The 8,339-nt window shown below is 33.4% G+C and overlaps 1 non-coding gene across 1 annotated transcript; it reads left to right on the top strand.

Annotated features, from left to right (window-relative positions):
- The first annotated feature begins 5,820 nt into the window (after positions 1-5,820).
- On the top strand, positions 5,821-5,927 carry LOC135965810 (U6 spliceosomal RNA). The gene has a single exon (XR_010578923.1). It is a non-coding gene; the product is annotated as a U6 spliceosomal RNA (small nuclear RNA).
- Positions 5,928-8,339: the final 2,412 nt, after the last annotated feature.

Below are 8,339 nucleotides of genomic sequence, written 5' to 3'. Positions count from 1 at the left end.
CCCAGACATCCCATTACTGAGTATATACCCAAAGGATTATAAATCATGCTGCTATAAAGACACATGCACACATATGTTTATTGCAGCACTATTCACAATAGCAAAGACTTGGAATCAACCCAAATGTCCATCAGTGACAGACTGGATTAAGAAAATGTGGCACATATACACCATGGAATACTATGCAGCCATCAAAAAGGATGAGTTCGTGTCCTTTGTAGGGACATGGATGCAGCTGGAAACCATCATTCTCAGCAAACTATTTCAAGAACAGAAAAGCAAATACCGCATGTTCTCACTCATAGGTGGGAACTGAACAATGAGATCACTTGGACTCAGGAAGGGGAACATCATACACTGGGGCCTATCATGGGGAGGGGGGAGGGGGGAGGGATTGCTTTGGGAGTTATACCTGATGTAAATGACGAGTTGATGGGTGCTGACGAGCTGATGGGTGCAGCACTCCAACATGGCACAAGTATACATATGTAACAAACCTGCACGTTATCCACATGTACCCTAGAACTTAAAGTATAATAATAAAAATAAAAATAAAATAAAATAAAATAAAAAAAGAAAATTGGTCTTTAAAAAAAGTACTTAATTAAAAAATGTAAAAATTATAGAGTTTAGTTGGTAATACATACATAAAAAGTTTTAAACTGTGTAGAAGTTTTTTTTATAGGACAAGTCTTATAATGTATGATGTCTAATAAAGTCTTATTTTTTGAAGACAAAAATAATAACTTTTTTTTTAAATAGGAAAAGGTATTTTATATAAATATATATTAGATGGTGTCTTGCTCTGTTGCCCAGGCTGGAGTGCAGTGGCGCGATCTGGACTCACTGAAACCTCCACCTCCAAGGTTCAAGCAATTCTGCCTCAGCCCCTTGAGTAGCTGGGATTACAGGCGCACACCACCACACCCGGCTAATTATTGTATTTTTAGTAGAGACAGGATTTCACCCTTGTGGTCAAGCTGGGCTAAAAATCCTGACTTCGTGATCCACCTGCTTCTATCTCCCAAAGTGCTGGGATTACAGGCATGAGCCACTGTGCCCGGCATATTTCTTTTTTTTAAATAACTAAATTTTATGGTAACTATTGTAAAGTCTAAATCGAAAAACATATATAAACCTATTTGGATTCAAACAAAGCAGGAACATAAAAATCCCAAGTAAGTTTTGATTCTTGTGAAAAATAAATGAAATAAATGAAAGTGTCATGAGAGACCCAACCTCTGACACTATATTGACAATGAATGCATAGCTAAGGACCAAGTTCCATTAGGGTTCAAAAACTAAGTTAATTGCTTTTTAAAAAATATTCTTACATGTAGAAATTTAAGTCTAGATGTGGAAGAAAGGGGAGGTTGTAGAGGAAAAGTAAACATTTAGTTTTTCAGACGCTGCCTAGAATGTACAGGAGCCTGTTTTTTGAGAGTCTGAAACACTTACTTGTGTTGAACTGATCTATTTTATTAAGGTTAAAAGTGCTAGAAATCTACTGGAAACAAAATAAGAGAAAGAAAAATTAAGAAAAAGACATTAATAAGAATATTTAAAACAATATAGCCATGTATTTGTGAGAGCATTAAAAGTACTTGTGTTACTTCCAAACTAGAGATTGATTAATCCAAAGAAAGCCTCAGAGATTTTTGTTCTACTCATGTTAGACTAGCTATTTTAAACTTATCTTTATGCTTCACACAAACATGAAACTTAAATTGAGTATGTAGTAAAAGGAAAATTCTGGCTGGACGCGGTGACTTGTGCCTGTAATCCCAGCACTTCGGGAGACGGAGGCGGGCGGATCACAAGGTCAGATGTTCGAGACTATCTGGCCAACATGGTGAAACACCGCCTCTACTAAAATACAAAAAATTAGCTAGGCGTGGTGTTGCATCCCTATAGTCCCCGCTACTCAGGAGGCTGAGGCAGGGGAATTGCTTGAACCCGGGAGGCAGAGATTGCAGTGAGCTAAGATCGTGCCACTGCACTCCAGCCTGGTGACAGAGACTCCATCTCAAAAAAAAAAAAAAAAAAAAAGAAAAAAAAAATCTTTTTGTTAGTTTTGGGGAGTAAGAAATGCCAGGTTGTGTCCTTGAAATAATCGAGGCAATCTGGGTCAAATATTTGTCTCAGCTTCTCTAAGGAATATTTCCTGACTTAAATGTAGGGAGATAGGAGCAAATATAAATAATCTTCCCACGCAAAGAAGGCAAACATCAAATTTCAGACAGTTGAGGTGGCTTCAGATTGGGATTCAGGTACCAGATGCAAGAAGCCAAGGAGAACGAAATCCAGAAAACTAAGAGAATTTTCCTTTTATTTTGAGAATTTTTTTTTTTTTTTTTTTTTTTTTGGTCTTTTGAACTACATGTGCACATAGTGACACCTGAAGAGACTGGTAGAGAGCAGCTGCTGGTCGGAATGCACCTGAGAAGATTTGAGCGATTGCACAGAGAGTAGAATATAGCAGAGGTTTGGTCTTAGCCAGAGCAGAGATTCCTCAAGCACCCCAGACACTCATTTGAGGGTGCATTACAGTTATACCCTAGAAGTAAAGGCTATTTTCTATTGGGGGTTAAAAAAGCAAATAAACCACAAACCAATCACATAAAAAACCCTTTCATATTTCCTTAAAAAAATAACTATACCAAGGCATTGGTAGAATTAATGAGAATTGCCAGAAATTTAACTATCTGCCAGGAAAAAATAAGCCAAAATTAGTTATAGAAAGGCCTCTAAAATATATCTTCAGCAATGTAGATTAATAAGTTATAACATATACAGAAAATCAGAATAAAGTGATTGATAATGAAAATATAAAATAATAAACATAAAGAAACCCAGAGGTGATCCAGACATTACAGTTAGCCAATAATGTTTAAAAGAAAGGAAAGATGTACAAAATAAATGATAAGATGGAATATATAAAAAAGTACAATATATATTTTAAAAACAAAAGTTAATACATTATTGCTGGATATAAAAACAAACTCGGTAAAGAAAATAAAAATAGCAAATTGAAATAGTAAAAGAAATGTTAAAAGAAAGTGGTGGATTGCAAAAATATACAAAATAAATAAAAAAGAATCAGAAATACAAAAATAAAAATTGAAAAATATGAAACAGTAAAAAAGAAAGAAAAGAAGTAAATCAAATCTACTTGTAATTGGATTCCCAGAGGAGAAGCAAAGATAATGAGACAGAGCATTATTTTGAGAAATAATAGTCAAGAGAGTTCTATATTTGATTTTTTAAAATCAACAGATTCAAGAAGTTCAGCATATTTCAAAAACAAATAAAATCACTGTATTAGTTTGTTATCACAGTGTTACAAAGATCTTCCCAAGACTGGGTAATTTATAAAGGAAAGAGGATTAATTGATTCACAATTCCACAGGGCTGGGGGTCCTCTGGAAACTTACAATAATGGGGGAAGGGGAAGCAGGCATATCTGAAAAGGTGCAGGCAAGAAAGAGAACCTGTGAGAGCACAGGGAAAACTACCATTTCTAAAACCATCAGACCTCATGAGAATTCACTCACTATTAGAAGAACAGCATAAGGGAAACTGCCTCCATAATCCAATCACTTCCCTCCCTCTACACGTGGGGATTACAATTCCAGATGAGATTTAGGTGGGGACACAGAGCCAAACCATATCAATCACAATTACAAACAAAATGACTGTTATAATACTAACAAACATCAAAGACAATGAGAAAATCTCTAAAAGCAACTAGAGAAAACAGTAAGAATCACTAACTTTTAACAGAAACTATGAAAGACACAAAAAAATAGAAAGATGCCTTCACAATTATAACTGGGAGAATTATTTTGAATTATCTTCAAAAATTAAAGTAAGAATATTTTCTAACAAAGCTGAGGAAATTATTAAACAGTTTTCTTCCTTTACAAGAAATAGTAAACATGTTTTCAAGTTAAAAAATAATGATTTAATATAAGAATGGAGAGGTAAAAAGAAATACGCCACTCTGGAATGGATAAAATAATTGAGTAAATATCAAAATACATTAGCTGTTTACATTTTAAACAACAGCAAGGCTGGGTGTGGTGGCTCACACCTTTAATCCCAGCACTTTGGGAGGCCAAGGCAGGTGGATCACTTAACGTCAGGTGTTCAAGAGCAGCATGGCCAACATGATGAAACCCCGTCTCTACCAAAAATACAAAAATTAACTGGGTGAGGTGGTTCATGCCTGTAATCCCAGCTACTCGGGAGACCAAGGCAGGAAAATAGTTTGAACCCAGGAGACAGAGGTTGCAGTGGGCCCAGATGGTGCCACTGCTCTTCAGCCTGAGTGACAGTGCTAGAGCCAAGACTCCATCTCAAAAAAACAAATAAACAAAACAATAGAAATATCTTGTAGAGTTTATAATACATTTAAAAGTAAAATGACAAAAAAAGCAACACTGAGAAATAAATGGAAATTGTTGTATTTTTTAATATAATAAGAGAATACATTTAAGATAAATTAGATATACATATATTTGGTAATTTACGAGGTATTTGCTAAATATGGTGATACTAACAATTATGATAAATATTAGTAAAGGAGAAAGTTGAATAACCAAAACTTGATTAATGCAGAAGGAGAAAAAAATGATAGGAAAGGAGAAAACAACAAAACAACACCTAAAAACAACAGCATCAACCACAGAGGAAGAAAACAGAACATAGAGAAAACAAGTGATAAAATAGCAGACCTAAACCAAAATACGTAAATAACTGAATTAAATGTAAATGGATTCAGTACTACTTCAACCAAAACACAGATTATGAGATTGAATTAAAAGTAAATGCAACTACTTATTGCTTGAAGAATACCTGTTAAATAATGCAATGCTGTAGGTTGGAAGCAAACATATACAAACCAACTGACATGTCTTTATTACAAAAAAGATCAAGCGGTCCTTCAGAAAAGTAAATGTGACAAACATTAAAGAGAACTATTTCATAACTATAAAACGGTCATTTCAACAAGAAGATATAATCAAATTTTGTATGCACTTAATAATATCTTTATTTTAAGTAAAGAAACAGGTGACAGAAATTTGTGGCTTTAAGTGCCTATGTTAGAAGTAAGTGAAGCTTGAATATCAATAATGTCAGCTTAAAAGTCAGAAATAAGATGAGAAGTTCAAGTTTAAAGAAAAACAGCAGGAAAAAAATTTAAATGAGAAAGCATTGAGATAGAAAACAAATATTCTGTAGAGAATATCAGTAAAGTAAAATTTTGCAGCTGTAGAATGATATTACAAAACCTCCCAAGATGGATCTAGAAACAAAAGAGAGAAAACAAATTATCAATATCTTGAACAAAATAGGAGATATCCATATAGGTTTTACAGTTAATGAAAGAACATTGATGGATATTATGAATAATTTTTGCCAATAAATTTGAAATTTCAGATGAAATTTACAAATTAGTTGAAAGTTAAAATTTACCAAAATAGGTACAAGAAAAAATAATCTAAAAATTATCTTATATGTAACATAAATTAACATTTTTATTAAACACTTTCCTCAAAGAAAATTCCAGCACTGTGTAAGTGTAACGACACAACTCTATTTCACAAGTCAGAAAAATGCCTTTATTTCATGTTAGTCTTAATTAAATTTAGTGAGCATAGAATTTTTAATTGGCTATTATGTTACATCAACAAATGGAAGATATTTAAATCTTCCTCGGTTTCCATTGTTGCTGTTGAAAAATCAGCTTTCAGTGACTTGTTCCTACAATGTTCATGTTTTTTTTTTTCTCTCTATTAATGTTAAGATTATTCTTTTGTACTTGCTTTGACAGCACACACAGTAACATTTGCAATGTACAGGGAAGATTAACTGACCTGCTGCACAAAGATGACACACACATTTATGAAGATGATTCTTTTTATTTTCCTTAAATTTTAGGTAATTTCCCAATGATGTATATTTTCTATTTTTTTTCAAAGTCTTTGTCAATTTTCATAGTTTCCAGGTTTCTGCCAAAATTTTCCCGTTTGACTTCTATCTCACTCTAAATAAAAGCATGATTGTTTTATAGTATGTGTCTGATAAACGCAAAAATTTTCCTGTTGAATTCTTCTATTGTTTATCCTGTCTTTTGTTTCCTATTTATGTTGACTTGTAGACTAAAGGTCCTCATTATTTTGGCTGGATGCTAGACATTATGGTTTAAATTTATTTTTAGAAAAGCAATGTTTGATGTATAGAGTTTTTAAAATCTCTCCTAAGAGAATTATTTTATTCTGTCATTTACTTTGTGTCACTAACAATAGATCATCATTTTAATCTAAACACATGGCTTGAGATTTTGAAAGGACGTATCTTTTACTTCTGGCTCACCCTACATTTTAAAGTGTAGACATATGTGGTTTCAGTTGGCCTCTCATTGTACCTCTTACAAAGCATGAAATGCTACTAGAGGCAAAGTGGTCGCATGCCAAGCTGATGTCTCTGTATTTTTGTCTTTCCTTCAATCATGGTCTGATACTCTCAGTATTCAAATGCAATGTCTCCAAAACTGAGCCCTTCTTTTCTTCATAACTCTTTGTCCTCTTGTGCTTCACTATTTGGGGAGTGGTGCTACTCTTTACCTGTCTTATAGAAGCCTATGACTAGAAATCTTTGTTTACTGCCCAAATTGTCACCGCTCTAAAACAGAAAAAAAAAAAAAAAGGAAGAAAACTGTGTGAAATCTGTCTTTGATAATACAAATACTCATGTTTGCTTTAACTTTGCATAATTATTCTCATTGATTTTCTTATCTTTCAGCTGCTCTAAATGCAAATATAATTGTATTCTATCCCAGTTCAAAATCTTGAATAGGTTTTTATTGCATACAAGATGAATACACTATGTTGATCAATAAAAAATAGTTTAGCTTTATATCTTATGAGAAGATTCCTGAATCTTACTGCCAGTTTAAATCCAGACTCTACCTTTTATTCTGTTTTCTTCTACTATATGCTTATCTTCTCTCTCCTTCAGCTTTCTAACATATACAATGGTACTTACAGTAACTAACATATATTTATGCTCTACTTTCTGCATGTTACTACATGCTACAAAATTGAACACAGATATTACTTCCTGTATGATATATTTATTTATTCCTAAAGTAAAATTTTTTCTGCATGTTCTTCCACACTGCTATGCCTTTAAAAAGGTCACAATTATTTTTATAATTTTAAAAATTATATTTATAGCAAAGTCAACTTGTATATTTATGTATGGATTCTAAGGCAAAGTTGAATAAAAGTTTAAGATGAAAACTCACACAGTATTCTAGCTTGACATAGTCCTCTTTGGGGTATTCAGTGATTGCACCGAATGTATGATTTAGCTCTGCTCTGACACTCAGAAGCACAGCTAGACATTCAATTTTCTGTCTGAGCTCTTACAGCATGATTGTCTCTCTCTCTTTTAGAATACACTAGGCATAATACCAAGCTGTTGAATTTTACATGTTTTTCTATCCTGACCACTTTATACTAGAAAGTCCTAATAAATGTCTATTGAAAAAGTGCATGAATGAGTGAATGAATGAAGCTCCAGAAGAGACAAAGCCAAAATGAAAATCCAAGACATCTTTGCATTCAGGAGCTAGAATTATGTCTCACATATTTGAAGAGACTTCAAAAAATTCTCATCCCGTCTTGCTTCCATTTTCACCTTTTGGAGTTAAAAAACTGAAGTCTGGACTCATTACATTAATTTCTTTAAAAATTACTAACTGAGATTCTATTACTATACACACAAGGCACTATGTTAAGTGATTTTCAAATTAAATGTTAAGAAATATTTTCTGCCCTTGAGGGGGGATTGAGAAGCTGCAAATGAGAAGATATTTTCTAACCTAATAAGACCTGACCTCTTTCTATTTCTTTTACATTGTAAGTACAAACTGGCCATCATCTTCAGGCTCATCTCTTTCTTGCAATTATCAGACACAGCTAGGAGCAATTAGCTGACATTTTAAATATTTTACATGGGCATTCCTATAGTCAAACTCAAATGTTCATTTCATATAGCTTCCATGTTTCAACTTTTCTGGTAGTTGTGCCAGTTGCTTTGCTACTGCACGCCAGAGGTTACCATTTTATCATCCTCCAATAACATTTCCCTTGCCATTTTACAGCCTTCACTACTGACAGACCTTGTTGCATTTTTCAACTTCTGTCCACTAAAAGTTATGAAGTGAATGCCAAATATTTTAGATTTTTTGTTATGGCAGCATCCCACACTAGAACAATTTCTGATGCAGTGGTTGCTGCATAGCAACACTTCTGAAACTCAGTGCCCAA

This window comes from Macaca fascicularis, chromosome 10 (genome assembly GCF_037993035.2).
Source record: "Macaca fascicularis isolate 582-1 chromosome 10, T2T-MFA8v1.1".
NCBI lineage: Eukaryota > Metazoa > Chordata > Mammalia > Primates > Cercopithecidae > Macaca > Macaca fascicularis.
Note: the sequence above shows the minus strand (reverse complement) of the source record. Positions and strands in the feature narration are given on the sequence as shown.